Below are 18,619 nucleotides of genomic sequence, written 5' to 3' on the forward strand. Positions count from 1 at the left end.
ATTAATTAAAAAATGAAGTCGAATAGAAAAATAACTTGAATAAAAATGGAAGTCGAATAAAAATAAAAATAGAAGTTGCGAAAAATTAAAAATGGAAGGTCATCCAAGAAACCACTATACCTTAGCGATCTATTTGGAAATTAAATAAAAAAAGGAAGTTTAATAGAAAAGTAAATTGAATAAAAAAAGAAGTTCAATAAAAATAAAAAATGAAAGTTGCATAAAATTAAAAATGGAAGTTCAATCCAGAAACCACTGTACCTTAACGACCTATTTGGAAATTAAATAAAAAAGGAAGTTGAGTAGAAAAGAAACTGATTGAAAAAGGAAGTTAAATAAGAATAAAAATAAAAGTTGCAGAAAATTAAAAATGGAAGTTAATTCAAAAAACCACTATCCCTTAACGATCTATTTGGAAATTAAATAAAAAAGGAAGTTAAATAGAAGAATAACTTGAATAAAAATGGAAGTCGAATAAAAATAAAAATGGATGTTGCAGAAAATTAAAAATGGAAGTTCATTCAAGAAACCACCATACCTTAACGATCTATTTGGAAATTAAATAAAAAAGGAAGTTGAATAAAAATAAAAATGAAAGTTGCATAAAATTAAAAATGAAAGTTCATTCCAGAAACCACTATACCTTAACGATCTATTTGGAAATTATTTGGAAATTAAATAAAAAAGGAAGTTCTATAGAAAAGTAAATTGAATAAAAATGGAAGTTGAATAAAAATAAAAATGAAAGTTGCATAAAATTAAAAATGAAAATTCAATCCAGAAACAACTACACCTTAACGATCTATTTGGAAATTAAACAAAAAAGGAAGTTTAGTAGAAAAGAAACTGATTTAAAATGGAAGTTAAATAAGAATAAAAATGGAAGTTACAGAAAATTAAAAATGTTAGTTCATTCAAGAAACCACTGTACCTTAACGATCTATTTGGAAATAAAATAAAAAAAGAAGTTGAATAGAAAAATAACTTGAATAAAAATGGAAGTCGAATGAAAATAAAAATGGAAGTTGCAGAAAATTAAAAAAGAAAGTTTATTCAAGAAACCAATATACCTTAAGGATCTATTTCCAAATTAAATAAAAAATGAAGTTTTATAGAAAAGTAAATTGAATAATAATGGAAGTGGAATAAAAATAAAAATGAAAGTTGCAGAAAATTAAAAATGGAAGTTCAATCCAAAAACCACTATACCTTAACGATCAATTTGGAAATTACATAAAAAAGGAAGTTGAGTAGAAAAGAAACTTGAATAAAAAAGGAATTTAAATAAAAATAAAAATGGAAGTTGCAGAAAATTAAAAATAGAAGTTCATTCAAAAAACCACACTACCATAACGATTTATTTGGAAGTTAAATAAAAAAGGAAGTTCAATAGAAAAATAACTTGTATAAAAATGGAAGCTGAATAAAAATCAAAATGGAAGTTCCATAAAATTAAAAATGGAAGTTTATTAAAGAAACCACTATACCTTAATGATCTATTTGGAAATTAAATGAAAAAGGAAGTTGAATAAAAATAAAAATGAAAGTTGCATAAAATTAAAAATGAAAGTTCATTCCAGAAACCACTATACCTTAACGATCTATTTGGAAATTATTTGGAAATTAAATAAAAAAGGAAGTTCTATAGAAAAGTAAATTGAATAAAAATGGAAGTTGAATAAAAATAAAAATGAAAGTTGCATAAAATTAAAAATGAAAGGTCAATCCAGAAACCACTATACCTTAACGATCTATTTGGAAATTAAATAAAAAAGGAAGTTGAGTAGAAAAGAAACTGATTGAAAAAGGAAGTTAAATAAGAATAAAAATGGAAGTTGCAGAAAATTAAAAATGGAAGTTCATTCAAGAAACCACTATGCCTTAACGATCTATTTGGAAATTAAATAAAAATGGAAGTCGAATAAAAATAAAAATGGAAGTTGCAGAAAATTAAAAATGGAAGTTCATTGAAGAAACCACTATACCTTAACGATCTATTTGGAAATTAAATAAAAAAGGAAGTTTAATAGAAAAGTAAATTGAATAAAAATGAAAGTTGAATAAAAATAAAAATGAAAGTTCTATAAAATTAAAAATGAAAGTTCAATCCAGAAACCACTATACCTTAACGATCTATTTGGAAATTAAATAAGAAAGGAAGTTGAGTAGAAAAGTATAGCGATCCCGGGTTTACCCTTGTTGTATAGTGATCCGAACATGTGTCCGTGGATGTTGGTGGTTGATTATTATCTTGTTTACATTTTTTTTTTTTACTACATATTTGAGTTATAGGATGTGTTGGGCGGTTTTGTTTCAGGTTGGTTGAGTTTAGAAGCCAAAACTAGTTGCCCAGATTTTGACCTGTACGCTCGAGCGGAGGTGTTGGCGCTCGAGCGGAGGTGTTGGCGCTCGAGCGGGGAATACACCCATCCAGTATTTGTTGTGCAGTGTTGTACGCTCGAGCGTAGGTTTGGCAGCTCGAGCGTAGGTCTGTTTCTGCAAAAGTGCTGAGCGAGTGCATTCTGCGCTCGAGCGGGAGGTTGGCCGCTCGAGCGTAAGTCTGTGAGTGGTCGCTCGAGCGGGGTGTTTTACGCTCGAGCGGAGACCTGGGTTAAAGACCCGAAGTTGTGACTTTCCAAATCACTTTTTCACTTTCTCTTCTCTCTCTTACTTTTCCAAAATCACCATTGTTGAGCCTCTCACTCTAGACTCTACCTTCTCTCTAGGTTTTGATCTAGTAGGAGTGATTTGCTCACCTTTGGCCTTTACAAAAAAGTTGTTGATCGTCGAGGGCTTCATTTTAATCTGAAAATCTCGGGTTTTGGAGCACGTTGAGTTTTGTCTTCTTCTCCCTTGGAGCTCCGAATTTGAGGTAGGGATAACCTACTCCTCTCTATGGGTTTTGTCTTTAAATTTTGGTATTTTGAGATGTTGGGCTTGGTTTGGTAATTTTGTGAAAGATTGGGACTTTTGTGTAATTTTACAAAAGTTGGGGTTTTATTCATAATAAAACTAGATGCATGTTTGGCATAGAAAAATGGAATGATTGTTGAATCATTGATGAAAATGGGACCTAAGGGTTGAAATGGTAATTGTGGAAAATGGCCTAATTACATTGTTTAATTAATTGGGATAATTAATTGGTGAGAAATGAGGAAAAGAAATGTTGATTGAATATCCATTTGTGCATTTATTTTCTGTTTTAGAAATAACTGCTTTGGGCTATCGGTGGAGGATAGTCGGGATTGTTGTAGACAATGCATGATGATTAAGTAAACGGAAACTAATCAATGGAATGTGTCATGGAACTTGACAGTTGATAGAATACATTAATTGTATGTATTGTGTGATTGTATATAGAACCAATGTGTTTATATACGTTATGTGTAGAGGAGGAGATAGGGGATGTACTCCGCGGTTTAGGGGAAGATAGGGGATGTACCTCTAAACCGGATAGGTATTGGGAGGAGATAGGGGATGAACTCCGTAGACAGAGCTCATATGCTTGTCTAGAGAAGTGAAGATAGAGCTCATATGCTTATCTTTGTGAAGTGTGGATACAGCTTGTATGCTTATCTGTGGATATTGTTGATATACATATCTGTTGTGAAGTGTGGATACAGCTTGTATGCTTATCTGTGGATATTGTTGATATACATATCTGTTGAGAATGTGAGATATAGTTTTTATACATATCTGTGGAAATGATGATAGAGCTAGTATGCTTATCTGTTGTTAAAAGGAAAATGAAAAGTAATTGGGACTTGTAAGTCGTTGACATAAATATGTTATTTATGTGACTGTATCAGTGTTGACCAACTATCAATTGCTAATGTTTTAGTCATTGTCCATGGTTGGTTTAGTGTATTTCTACTGGGCTGTGGCTCACCCTATATGGGAATATCATTTTCAGGTGCAGGAAGCATGCCACCTCCAAGGACATAGCTGGGAGGCTAGTGGCGGGCATAGTTTTGTCGTTTTACTTTTGATGTATTACATGTAATTTCAAGCCAAGGGCTTAATGTGTAAACAAGTTAGAACTCTTTGTTGTAACCAAGTGTTAACTTGGAAAGCTGTAAGCCCGTAGGGCATTTTGTTATGAGGTTAACATGTAATACTTATGTCTTGGAATTCTAATGAATGAAAGGAATGCGGTTAGTTTAAATGTAAATTCATGTCTTATCTGATGGGTTTATTGTTATTATTTTGAGGGCGTTACAACTTGGTATCAGAGCGTACCGGGTTCGAATACTTTGGGTACGTGGGAAGTGATTAGTATCACAATGGGTTTGTCTCGCTTGATAGAGATTTAGATATAGTATCATATGCTATGGGCTTAAGTGATAACATGTTTATGTGACTATGTGGGTATGGGATTTAATTTCTGGGATATTGATTGGATCCTTGAGTTTCTGGGAGTCTTGTTGGAAAAGCACTTGATCAATGCTGTTTCTAACCGGAACTCTAGTAACGCCTTGGGACTATCATTATCCGGAAATGAAATTCGTAAGTGCTTATGTGTTTATGTGCTTATGTGGAGTGAATTACACTTGTCCATGTATTAGGACGTGAGTGTTTAGTTTCTGCACACCTATGAATGTGCTAACGTTCTGTGTTACCTTTATTAGGATGTCAGGATGAGGAAGAGGTGCTAGGCGTGGTAGACCTGCGAGGCAGGAAGTACCGTTACAGGGTGAGATTCCGGCAGTACAGGAGGAAGTTGGGCAGGCCAATGTGGCCGAGCCAGTGGGTCAGCAGGCTATGGGTGCCTTGGCCAGAGAGATAGCAGGAGCTTTGGGTATTCTTAGAGCTGGGAACCAGGCAGCTGAGGCAGGGCCTTCTTTCTTGAAGAGGGAGTTCTTCCGGTGTAATCCGGACGAGTTTATCGGGGATCCTAAAGAGCCGCTTAAGGCAGATGAATGGCTCGAACAGACAACGAAGACGTTTGAGATGCTTGGCATCGAGGACGGAGCACTGAAAGTGACCTTGGCATCCTTCCAGCTGAAGGGAGATGCGGGTCAATGGTGGAAGTACGAGAAAGCTCGTGTTGGTGGTACTTGGGAGGCGTTTATAAATGCTTTTCAGGAGAGGTTTTTGTCTGCAGTAGCAAGGGAGAAGCTGAGAGATCAGTTTAGCCGGCTTAATCAGCAGGGCTTGTCGGTGGCCGAGTTTGAGGCTACTTTTACCAGTCTGTCTAGGTTTGCACCTGAACTGGTGGCGTCTGAGGAACGCCGTTGCTATGAGTTTGAGCGGAAGTTGAGGCGGGGCCTCAAGTTGAGAGTTGGTGGGTCTTATATCCGAGAGTATAGACACCTAGTGGACGCTGCAGCTCATATGGAGCTTATGATGCAGGAGGAGGATGAGGGTCAGAGAGGCTCCAAGAGGAGCCAGGATAGTCAGAGTGATGGCAGGAGACAGAAGGGTAATAACCCTCAGCAGTCTCAGGGTGCAGTCTCTAGATCGACCTTTCCAGTGCCTAGTGTAGGCTCGGGGAGAGGCAGTCAGGGAGAATTCACTTGTTACAAGTGTGGCCAGCTGGGTCACAAGGTTTCGGTTTGCCCGCAGAAGGGTGGGAGTCAGAAAGCTGCTTCTTCTTCAGCTAGACCGCCGAGTCAGAGTTTGGGCAGGGGGCAGCTCTTGACTTGTTATCAGTGTGGACAACCTGGGCACATGAAGAGGTTTTGCCCACAGTTGAGTGCCACTTCGGGAGCGTCTGGTTCTAGGCAGACGCAGGGTTTTCAGCCAGCTCAGTCTGTGCAGGCCTCGAGGGCCAATCCGGGAGTTTCGTCATCCCAGTCTGTGCAGCAGTCTTTTGCTCCGAGAGGCGAGCAGGTAGACCAGGGGCCTACGGGGCGCGTGTATGCTGTTACCGCGCAGGATTTAGTACCGGCTCCATCAGTAGTGAGAGGTACTTTTTTGTTTTGCAACTCGGTTGCTAATGTGTTGATAGGCACGGGTGCATCTCATTCTTTTGTATCTGCTGCATTTGCATCTGTTTTGGAATTGGAGTTAGCACAGTTAGCATCTCCTATTTGTGTGGTATCACCTTTGGGTGGTGAGTTGATTCTGAAACAGGGTGTTAGAGGATGTGATATAGAGGTCGCCGACTATAGGCTTTCTTTTCCGTTTGTTGTCATGCCCATGAAGGGTTTTGATGTTATTTTGGGTATGGACTGGTTATCGTCATACCGGGCTGTTATTGATTGCTACCGCCAGAGGGTTACATTATGTACCTTGAGCGGGGAGTGGTTCCATTTCTTGGGAGACCGGGTTGGTAGTGTTTTGCCACCGGGGTATGATTCGCGAGGGCGAAGTGAGCTTAGTGGTCTACTTGCTAGCTTTGAGAGTAGTAAGTGTGATGAGACACTGATTGTGTTGCCGAGGGTGGTTTGTGAGTATTCGGATGTTTTTCCCGAAGATCTTGTTAGTTTGCCACCTCACCGAGAGATAGATTTCTCTATTGATTTAGTGCCTGGTACGGCGCCGATTTCTATGGCACCTTACCGTTTTGCTCCAGCAGAATTGGTTGAGTTGAAAGTTCAGCTCCAGGAATTGCTCGATAAGGGCTTTGTTCGCCCTAGTGTTTCACCGTGGGGAGCGCCGGCCCTCTTTGTTAAAAAGAAAGATGGTGCCTTGAGATTGTGTATAGACTACCGGAAGTTGAATCGGGCTACGGTTAAAAATAAGTACCCTATGCCCCGTATAGATGATTTGTTTGACCAGTTGAAGGGTTCCCGTTGTTTCTCTAAGATAGACTTGAGATCGGGTTACCATCAGTTGAGGGTCAGGGAGGAAGATATTCCTAAGACGGCATTCCGTACGCGGTATGGCCATTATGAGTTTCTGGTGATGCCATTTGGGCTTACCAATGCACCGGCAGTCTTTATGGACTTGATGAACCGGATTTTCCGGGAGTTTTTAGACCGATTTGTGGTTGTTTTCGTGGACGACATCCTTATCTATTCGTCTTCTGAGGAGGAGCACGAGGCACACTTGAGAGTGGTGCTTGAGTTACTTAGAGCCCATAGGCTGTACGCCAAGTTTGGGAAGTGTGAGTTCTGGCTGAGGGAAGTCAAATTCTTAGGCCACGTGGTATCCGGAGAAGGGGTGTCTGTTGATACATCCAAGGTTGAGGCAGTGCAAGATTGGGCACAGCCTAAGAGTGTGTTCGAGATCCGCAGTTTTCTGGGATTAGCTGGGTATTACCGTCGGTTTGTGAAAGATTTCTCCAGGTTAGCGTCACCGTTGACTAGACTGACTAGGAAGGGAGTCAAGTTTGTGTGGAGTGAGACTTGTGAAAAGTCGTTCCAAGAGTTGAAAGTTAGATTGACCACCGCTCCGGTGTTGATTATTCCGGAGAGAGGGTTGGGTTATGCGGTTTATTGTGATGCCTCACGAGAGGGTTTGGGTTGTGTGTTGATGCAGGAGGGGAAAGTGGTAGCTTACGGCTCACGTCAGTTGAAAATACACGAGAAAAATTACCCCACGCACGACCTAGAGTTAGCAGCAGTGATCTTTGCCTTGAAAATCTGGAGGCACTACCTTTATGGTGAGAGGTTCGAGGTATTCTCGGATCATAAGAGTTTGAAGTATCTGTTTACACAGAGAGACTTGAATCTGAGGCAGAGGAGATGGATGGAGTTCATCGAGGATTATGATTTTGAGTTGCATTATCATCCGGGAAAGGCCAATGTTGTGGCCGATGCCCTTAGTAGGAAAACCATTAGTGATGTAGCTTGTATAGCCATCCGGGAATGGGAGATGTTGGGAGCACTGGGCGAGTTTGATTTGCTACTGGGCGAATCTGTCGAGGCTGCGGCCTTGTTTTCTGTTGTTGCGCAGCCTACACTTGTGATTAGAGTGTTAGAGGCACAGAGAGGTGACCTTGAGGTAGAATCCCTCCGAGAGAAGATCTCCAGTGGGAAAGTTGAGAAGGGTTTGACGGTGTATCCCGACCTGAGTGTGAGATACCGAGACCGTTTGTTTGTACCGGAGTCTTGCCGAGAGGAAGTACTCCGAGAGTTTCATCATTCGCGCCTTGCGGTGCATCCGGGAGGTACTAAGATGTATCAGGATTTGGGTCGCCAGTTTTGGTGGCGGGGTATGAAAAGAGATGTGGCTGTTTTCGTATCGAAATGCCTCACTTGCCAGCAGGTGAAGGCCGAGCATCAGAGGCCAGCGGGTTTGTTGCAACCCTTGCGTATTGCCGAGTGGAAGTGGGAGCATGTCACTATGGACTTCGTTGTAGGTCTTCCGAGGACTCAACGGGGTAGTGATGCTATTTGGGTGGTTGTAGACCGGTTGACTAAGTCAGCGCACTTCATTCCTATGCGCGTGAGAGATTCGGTGGATCATCTTGCCGATTTGTATATTCGGGACGTAGTGCGATTGCACGGGGTCCCAGTGACAATCATCTCAGATAGAGATCCTCGTTTTACTGCTAGGTTGTGGCAGAGTTTGCAGAGTGCCTTGGGCACTAAGTTGACCTTTAGTACGGCTTATCATCCTCAGACTGACGGGCAGTCCGAGCGTACTATTCAGATCCTCGAGGATATGCTTCGGGGTTGTGTCCTGGACTTCAGTGGGACGTGGGAGAGGCACTTGCCATTGGTAGAGTTTGCCTACAACAACAGTTTTCAGTCTAGCATCGGTATGGCACCGTTTGAGGCCTTGTATGGCCGACCGTGTAGGTCTCCAGTTTGTTGGGCCGAGGTGGGTGATGCACCTTTGTTGGGTCCGGAGTTGGTTAGGGAGACGACGGAGAAAGTTGAGCTTATCCGTAGGAGGCTTGTTACAGCCCAGAGTCGGCAGAAATCTTATGCTGACCGTAGGAGGAGGCCTTTGGCGTTTGAGGTAGGTGATCATGTCTTTCTGAAGATATCACCTAGACGAGGCCTGATGAGGTTTGGGAAGAGTGGGAAGTTATCCCCTCGGTTTATTGGTCCTTTTGAGATCCTTGAGAGGATTGGTGAGGTTGCTTATCGATTGGCCTTACCACCGCAGTTGTCCGGAGTGCATGACGTGTTTCATGTGAGTATGCTTCGGAAGTATGAGCCAGATCCATCACATGTGTTGGATTGGACTGATTTAGAGGTAGATGAGGATGCCTCGTATGAGGAGAGACCGGTACGGGTCTTGGATAGGCGGGATCAGGTCCTGCGTGGCAAGACCATTCCTTTGGTGAAAGTCTTGTGGAAACATCACGGAGTGGAGGAAGCCACTTGGGAACGTGAGTTGGAAGTCCGAGAGAAATATCCGGACTTGTTTGTTGATATGTGATCTTGTAGTTAAATTTTGTATTTTGTTGAACTTAAGAGCTTTTATATATGTCTTAAGTTGTGAAACATTGAGAATGTTTTGGTTTATTGGAAGTATGTTTTGGGAACTTCCCTCATATGGCAGTTGAATGTAACATTGTATATGTTGAATATATATTGTTGGAATTGGAAAGATAATGCATAATGTTGATGCATGTCGGGAGTACATATGTTGTTTACATATTGTGATATGTCTCTTGTTAAAAGGGATGGAATAACCGGTAATGGGTCGAATTGTTGAATGTTCAAGTGTAACATTGTTTAAAATGAAAGAACACCTGTTTTTGCAAACTTGTGCTTAATTTCGGGGACGAAATTCTTTAAGGGGGGGAGGTTATAGCGATCCCGGGTTTACCCTTGTTGTATAGTGATCCGAACATGTGTCCGTGGATGTTGGTGGTTGATTATTATCTTGTTTACATTTTTTTTTTTTACTACATATTTGAGTTATAGGATGTGTTGGGCGGTTTTGTTTCAGGTTGGTTGAGTTTAGAAGCCAAAACTAGTTGCCCAGATTTTGACCTGTACGCTCGAGCGGAGGTGTTGGCGCTCGAGCGGGGAATACACCCATCCAGTATTTGTTGTGCAGTGTTGTACGCTCGAGCGTAGGTTTGGCAGCTCGAGCGTAGGTCTGTTTCTGCAAAAGTGCTGAGCGAGTGCATTCTGCGCTCGAGCGGGAGGTTGGCCGCTCGAGCGTAAGTCTGTGAGTGGTCGCTCGAGCGGGGTGTTTTACGCTCGAGCGGAGACCTGGGTTAAAGACCCGAAGTTGTGACTTTCCAAATCACTTTTTCACTTTCTCTTCTCTCTCTTACTTTTCCAAAATCACCATTGTTGAGCCTCTCACTCTAGACTCTACCTTCTCTCTAGGTTTTGATCTAGTAGGAGTGATTTGCTCACCTTTGGCCTTTACAAAAAAGTTGTTGATCGTCGAGGGCTTCATTTTAATCTGAAAATCTCGGGTTTTGGAGCACGTTGAGTTTTGTCTTCTTCTCCCTTGGAGCTCCGAATTTGAGGTAGGGATAACCTACTCCTCTCTATGGGTTTTGTCTTTAAATTTTGGTATTTTGAGATGTTGGGCTTGGTTTGGTAATTTTGTGAAAGATTGGGACTTTTGTGTAATTTTACAAAAGTTGGGGTTTTATTCATAATAAAACTAGATGCATGTTTGGCATAGAAAAATGGAATGATTGTTGAATCATTGATGAAAATGGGACCTAAGGGTTGAAATGGTAATTGTGGAAAATGGCCTAATTACATTGTTTAATTAATTGGGATAATTAATTGGTGAGAAATGAGGAAAAGAAATGTTGATTGAATATCCATTTGTGCATTTATTTTCTATTTTAGAAATAACTGCTTCGGGCTATCGGTGGAGGATAGTCGGGATTGTTGTAGACAATGCATGATGATTAAGTAAACGGAAACTAATCAATGGAATGTGTCATGGAACTTGACAGTTGATAGAATACATTAATTGTATGTATTGTGTGATTGTATATAGAACCAATGTGTTTATATACGTTATGTGTAGAGGAGGAGATAGGGGATGTACTCCGCGGTTTAGGGGAAGATAGGGGATGTACCTCTAAACCGGATAGGTATTGGGAGGAGATAGGGGATGAACTCCGTAGACAGAGCTCATATGCTTGTCTAGAGAAGTGAAGATAGAGCTCATATGCTTATCTTTGTGAAGTGTGGATACAGCTTGTATGCTTATCTGTGGATATTGTTGATATACATATCTGTTGTGAAGTGTGGATACAGCTTGTATGCTTATCTGTGGATATTGTTGATATACATATCTGTTGAGAATGTGAGATATAGTTTTTATACATATCTGTGGAAATGATGATAGAGCTAGTATGCTTATCTGTTGTTAAAAGGAAAATGAAAAGTAATTGGGACTTGTAAGTCGTTGACATAAATATGTTATTTATGTGACTGTATCAGTGTTGACCAACTATCAATTGCTAATGTTTTAGTCATTGTCCATGGTTGGTTTAGTGTATTTCTACTGGGCTGTGGCTCACCCTATATGGGAATATCATTTTCAGGTGCAGGAAGCATGCCACCTCCAAGGACATAGCTGGGAGGCTAGTGGCGGGCATAGTTTTGTCGTTTTACTTTTGATGTATTACATGTAATTTCAAGCCAAGGGCTTAATGTGTAAACAAGTTAGAACTCTTTGTTGTAACCAAGTGTTAACTTGGAAAGCTGTAAGCCCGTAGGGCATTTTGTTATGAGGTTAACATGTAATACTTATGTCTTGGAATTCTAATGAATGAAAGGAATGCGGTTAGTTTAAATGTAAATTCATGTCTTATCTGATGGGTTTATTGTTATTATTTTGAGGGCGTTACAACTTGGTATCAGAGCGTACCGGGTTCGAATACTTTGGGTACGTGGGAAGTGATTAGTATCACAATGGGTTTGTCTCGCTTGATAGAGATTTAGATATAGTATCATATGCTATGGGCTTAAGTGATAACATGTTTATGTGACTATGTGGGTATGGGATTTAATTTCTGGGATATTGATTGGATCCTTGAGTTTCTGGGAGTCTTGTTGGAAAAGCACTTGATCAATGCTGTTTCTAACCGGAACTCTAGTAACGCCTTGGGACTATCATTATCCGGAAATGAAATTCGTAAGTGCTTATGTGTTTATGTGCTTATGTGGAGTGAATTACACTTGTCCATGTATTAGGACGTGAGTGTTTAGTTTCTGCACACCTATGAATGTGCTAACGTTCTGTGTTACCTTTATTAGGATGTCAGGACGAGGAAGAGGTGCTAGGCGTGGTAGACCTGCGAGGCAGGAAGTACCGTTACAGGGTGAGATTCCGGCAGTACAGGAGGAAGTTGGGCAGGCCAATGTGGCCGAGCCAGTGGGTCAGCAGGCTATGGGTGCCTTGGCCAGAGAGATAGCAGGAGCTTTGGGTATTCTTAGAGCTGGGAACCAGGCAGCTGAGGCAGGGCCTTCTTTCTTGAAGAGGGAGTTCTTCCGGTGTAATCCGGACGAGTTTATCGGGGATCCTAAAGAGCCGCTTAAGGCAGATGAATGGCTCGAACAGACAACGAAGACGTTTGAGATGCTTGGCATCGAGGACGGAGCACTGAAAGTGACCTTGGCATCCTTCCAGCTGAAGGGAGATGCGGGTCAATGGTGGAAGTATGAGAAAGCTCGTGTTGGTGGTACTTGGGAGGCGTTTATAAATGCTTTTCAGGAGAGGTTTTTGTCTGCAGTAGCAAGGGAGAAGCTGAGAGATCAGTTTAGCCGGCTTAATCAGCAGGGCTTGTCGGTGGCCGAGTTTGAGGCTACTTTTACCAGTCTGTCTAGGTTTGCACCTGAACTTGTGGCGTCTGAGGAACGCCGTTGCTATGAGTTTGAGCGGAAGTTGAGGCGGGGCCTCAAGTTGAGAGTTGGTGGGTCTTATATCCGAGAGTATAGACACCTAGTGGACGCTGCAGCTCATATGGAGCTTATGATGCAGGAGGAGGATGAGGGTCAGAGAGGCTCCAAGAGGAGCCAGGATAGTCAGAGTGATGGCAGGAGACAGAAGGGTAATAACCCTCAGCAGTCTCAGGGTGCAGTCTCTAGATCGACCTTTCCAGTGCCTAGTGTAGGCTCGGGGAGAGGCAGTCAGGGAGAATTCACTTGTTACAAGTGTGGCCAGCTGGGTCACAAGGTTTCGGTTTGCCCGCAGAAGGGTGGGAGTCAGAAAGCTGCTTCTTCTTCAGCTAGACCGCCGAGTCAGAGTTTGGGCAGGGGGCAGCTCTTGACTTGTTATCAGTGTGGACAACCTGGGCACATGAAGAGGTTTTGCCCACAGTTGAGTGCCACTTCGGGAGCGTCTGGTTCTAGGCAGACGCAGGGTTTTCAGCCAGCTCAGTCTGTGCAGGCCTCGAGGGCCAATCCGGGAGTTTCGTCATCCCAGTCTGTGCAGCAGTCTTTTTCTCCGAGAGGCGAGCAGGTAGACCAGGGGCCTACGGGGCGCGTGTATGCTGTTACCGCGCAGGATTTAGTACCGGCTCCATCAGTAGTGAGAGGTACTTTTCTGTTTTGCAACTCGGTTGCTAATGTGTTGATAGACACGGGTGCATCTCATTCTTTTGTATCTGCTGCATTTGCATCTGTTTTGGAATTGGAGTTAGCACAGTTAGCATCTCCTATTTGTGTGGTATCACCTTTGGGTGGTGAGTTGATTCTGAAACAGGGTGTTAGAGGATGTGATATAGAGGTCGCCGACTATAGGCTTCCTTTTCTGTTTGTTGTCATGCCCATGAAGGGTTTTGATGTTATTTTGGGTATGGACTGGTTATCGTCATACCGGGCTGTTATTGATTGCTACCGCCAGAGGGTTACATTATGTACCTTGAGCGGGGAGTGGTTCCATTTCTTGGGAGACCGGGTTGGTAGTGTTTTGCCACCGGGGTATGATTCGCGAGGGCGAAGTGAGCTTAGTGGTCTACTTGCTAGCTTTGAGAGTAGTAAGTGTGATGAGACACTGATTGTGTTGCCGAGGGTGGTTTGTGAGTATTCGGATGTTTTTCTCGAAGATCTTGTTAGTTTGCCACCTCACCGAGAGATAGAGTTCTCTATTGATTTAGTGCCTGGTACGGCGCCGATTTCTATGGCACCTTACCGTTTTGCTCCAGCAGAATTGGTTGAGTTGAAAGTTCAGCTCCAGGAATTGCTCGATAAGGGCTTTGTTCGCCCTAGTGTTTCACCGTGGGGAGCGCCGGCCCTCTTTGTTAAAAAGAAAGATGGTGCCTTGAGATTGTGTATAGACTACCGGAAGTTGAATCGGGCTACGGTTAAAAATAAGTACCCTATGCCCCGTATAGATGATTTGTTTGACCAGTTGAAGGGTTCCCGTTGTTTCTCTAAGATAGACTTGAGATCGGGTTACCATCAGTTGAGGGTCAGGGAGGAAGATATTCCTAAGACGGCATTCCGTACGCGGTATGGCCATTATGAGTTTCTGGTGATGCCATTTGGGCTTACCAATGCACCGGCAGTCTTTATGGACTTGATGAACCGGATTTTCTGGGAGTTCTTAGACCGATTTGTGGTTGTTTTCGTGGACGACATCCTTATCTATTCGTCTTCTGAGGAGGAGCACGAGGCACACTTGAGAGTGGTGCTTGAGTTACTTAGAGCCCATAGGCTGTACGCCAAGTTTGGGAAGTGTGAGTTCTGGCTGAGGGAAGTCAAATTCTTAGGCCACGTGGTATCCGGAGAAGGGGTGTCTGTTGATACATCCAAGGTTGAGGCAGTGCAAGATTGGGCACAGCCTAAGAGTGTGTTCGAGATCCGCAGTTTTCTGGGATTAGCTGGGTATTACCGTCGGTTTGTGAAAGATTTCTCCAGGTTAGCGTCACCGTTGACTAGACTGACTAGGAAGGGAGTCAAGTTTGTGTGGAGTGAGACTTGTGAAAAGTCGTTCCAAGAGTTGAAAGTTAGATTGACCACCGCTCCGGTGTTGATTATTCCGGAGAGAGGGTTGGGTTATGCGGTTTATTGTGATGCCTCACGAGAGGGTTTGGGTTGTGTGTTGATGCAGGAGGGGAAAGTGGTAGCTTACGGCTCACGTCAGTTGAAAATACACGAGAAAAATTACCCCACGCACGACCTAGAGTTAGCAGCAGTGATCTTTGCCTTGAAAATCTGGAGGCACTACCTTTATGGTGAGAGGTTCGAGGTATTCTCGGATCATAAGAGTTTGAAGTATCTGTTTACACAGAGAGACTTGAATCTGAGGCAGAGGAGATGGATGGAGTTCATCGAGGATTATGATTTTGAGTTGCATTATCATCCGGGAAAGGCCAATGTTGTGGCCGATGCCCTTAGTAGGAAAACCATTAGTGATGTAGCTTGTATAGCCATCCGGGAATGGGAGATGTTGGGAGCACTGGGCGAGTTTGATTTGCTACTGGGCGAATCTGTCGAGGCTGCGGCCTTGTTTTCTGTTGTTGCGCAGCCTACACTTGTGATTAGAGTGTTAGAGGCACAGAGAGGTGACCTTGAGGTAGAATCCCTCCGAGAGAAGATCTCCAGTGGGAAAGTTGAGAAGGGTTTGACGGTGTATCCCGACCTGAGTGTGAGATACCGAGACCGTTTGTTTGTACCGGAGTCTTGCCGAGAGGAAGTACTCCGAGAGTTTCATCATTCGCGCCTTGCGGTGCATCCGGGAGGTACTAAGATGTATCAGGATTTGGGTCGCCAGTTTTGGTGGCGGGGTATGAAAAGAGATGTGGCTGTTTTCGTATCGAAATGCCTCACTTGCCAGCAGGTGAAGGCCGAGCATCAGAGGCCAGCGGGTTTGTTGCAACCCTTGCGTATTGCCGAGTGGAAGTGGGAGCATGTCACTATGGACTTCGTTGTAGGTCTTCCGAGGACTCAACGGGGTAGTGATGCTATTTGGGTGGTTGTAGACCGGTTGACTAAGTCAGCGCACTTCATTCCTATGCGCGTGAGAGATTCGGTGGATCATCTTGCCGATTTGTATATTCGGGACGTAGTGCGATTGCACGGGGTCCCAGTGACAATCATCTCAGATAGAGATCCTCGTTTTACTGCTAGGTTGTGGCAGAGTTTGCAGAGTGCCTTGGGCACTAAGTTGACCTTTAGTACGGCTTATCATCCTCAGACTGACGGGCAGTCCGAGCGTACTATTCAGATCCTCGAGGATATGCTTCGGGGTTGTGTCCTGGACTTCAGTGGGACGTGGGAGAGGCACTTGCCATTGGTAGAGTTTGCCTACAACAACAGTTTTCAGTCTAGCATCGGTATGGCACCGTTTGAGGCCTTGTATGGCCGACCGTGTAGGTCTCCAGTTTGTTGGGCCGAGGTGGGTGATGCACCTTTGTTGGGTCCGGAGTTGGTTAGGGAGACGACGGAGAAAGTTGAGCTTATCCGTAGGAGGCTTGTTACAGCCCAGAGTCGGCAGAAATCTTATGCTGACCGTAGGAGGAGGCCTTTGGCGTTTGAGGTAGGTGATCATGTCTTTCTGAAGATATCACCTAGACGAGGCCTGATGAGGTTTGGGAAGAGTGGGAAGTTATCCCCTCGGTTTATTGGTCCTTTTGAGATCCTTGAGAGGATTGGTGAGGTTGCTTATCGATTGGCCTTACCACCGCAGTTGTCCGGAGTGCATGACGTGTTTCATGTGAGTATGCTTCGGAAGTATGAGCCAGATCCATCACATGTGTTGGATTGGACTGATTTAGAGGTAGATGAGGATGCCTCGTATGAGGAGAGACCGGTACGGGTCTTGGATAGGCGGGATCAGGTCCTGCGTGGCAAGACCATTCCTTTGGTGAAAGTCTTGTGGAAACATCACGGAGTGGAGGAAGCCACTTGGGAACGTGAGTTGGAAGTCCGAGAGAAATATCCGGACTTGTTTGTTGATATGTGATCTTGTAGTTAAATTTTGTATTTTGTTGAACTTAAGAGCTTTTATATATGTCTTAAGTTGTGAAACATTGAGAATGTTTTGGTTTATTGGAAGTATGTTTTGGGAACTTCCCTCATATGGCAGTTGAATGTAACATTGTATATGTTGAATATATATTGTTGGAATTGGAAAGATAATGCATAATGTTGATGCATGTCGGGAGTACATATGTTGTTTACATATTGTGATATGTCTCTTGTTAAAAGGGATGGAATAACCGGTAATGGGTCGAATTGTTGAATGTTCAAGTGTAACATTGTTTAAAATGAAAGAACACCTGTTTTTGCAAACTTGTGCTTAATTTCGGGGACGAAATTCTTTAAGGGGGGGAGGTTATAGCGATCCCGGGTTTACCCTTGTTGTATAGTGATCCGAACATGTGTCCGTGGATGTTGGTGGTTGATTATTATCTTGTTTACATTTTTTTTTTTTACTACATATTTGAGTTATAGGATGTGTTGGGCGGTTTTGTTTCAGGTTGGTTGAGTTTAGAAGCCAAAACTAGTTGCCCAGATTTTGACCTGTACGCTCGAGCGGAGGTGTTGGCGCTCGAGCGGGGAATACACCCATCCAGTATTTGTTGTGCAGTGTTGTACGCTCGAGCGTAGGTTTGGCAGCTCGAGCGTAGGTCTGTTTCTGCAAAAGTGCTGAGCGAGTGCATTCTGCGCTCGAGCGGGAGGTTGGCCGCTCGAGCGTAAGTCTGTGAGTGGTCGCTCGAGCGGGGTGTTTTACGCTCGAGCGGAGACCTGGGTTAAAGACCCGAAGTTGTGACTTTCCAAATCACTTTTTCACTTTCTCTTCTCTCTCTTACTTTTCCAAAATCACCATTGTTGAGCCTCTCACTCTAGACTCTACCTTCTCTCTAGGTTTTGATCTAGTAGGAGTGATTTGCTCACCTTTGGCCTTTACAAAAAAGTTGTTGATCGTCGAGGGCTTCATTTTAATCTGAAAATCTCGGGTTTTGGAGCACGTTGAGTTTTGTCTTCTTCTCCCTTGGAGCTCCGAATTTGAGGTAGGGATAACCTACTCCTCTCTATGGGTTTTGTCTTTAAATTTTGGTATTTTGAGATGTTGGGCTTGGTTTGGTAATTTTGTGAAAGATTGGGACTTTTGTGTAATTTTACAAAAGTTGGGGTTTTATTCATAATAAAACTAGATGCATGTTTGGCATAGAAAAATGGAATGATTGTTGAATCATTGATGAAAATGGGACCTAAGGGTTGAAATGGTAATTGTGGAAAATGGCCTAATTACATTGTTTAATTAATTGGGATAATTAATTGGTGAGAAATGAGGAAAAGAAATGTTGATTGAATATCCATTTGTGCATTTATTTTCTGTTTTAGAAATAACTGCTTTGGGCTATCGGTGGAGGATAGTCGGGATTGTTGTAGACAATGCATGATGATTAAGTAAACGGAAACTAATCAATGGAATGTGTCATGGAACTTGACAGTTGATAGAATACATTAATTGTATGTATTGTGTGATTGTATATAGAACCAATGTGTTTATATACGTTATGTGTAGAGGAGGAGATAGGGGATGTACTCCGCGGTTTAGGGGAAGATAGGGGATGTACCTCTAAACCGGATAGGTATTGGGAGGAGATAGGGGATGAACTCCGTAGACAGAGCTCATATGCTTGTCTAGAGAAGTGAAGATAGAGCTCATATGCTTATCTCTGTGAAGTGTGGATACAGCTTGTATGCTTATCTGTGGATATTGTTGATATACATATCTGTTGTGAAGTGTGGATACAGCTTGTATGCTTATCTGTGGATATTGTTGATATACATATCTGTTGAGAATGTGAGATATAGTTTTTATACATATCTGTGGA

The sequence above is a fragment of the Camellia sinensis genome, unplaced genomic scaffold (assembly GCF_055761805.1).
Source record: "Camellia sinensis isolate YWXY unplaced genomic scaffold, ASM5576180v1 Unanchor2, whole genome shotgun sequence".
In the NCBI taxonomy this organism is placed as follows: Eukaryota; Viridiplantae; Streptophyta; class Magnoliopsida; order Ericales; family Theaceae; genus Camellia; species Camellia sinensis.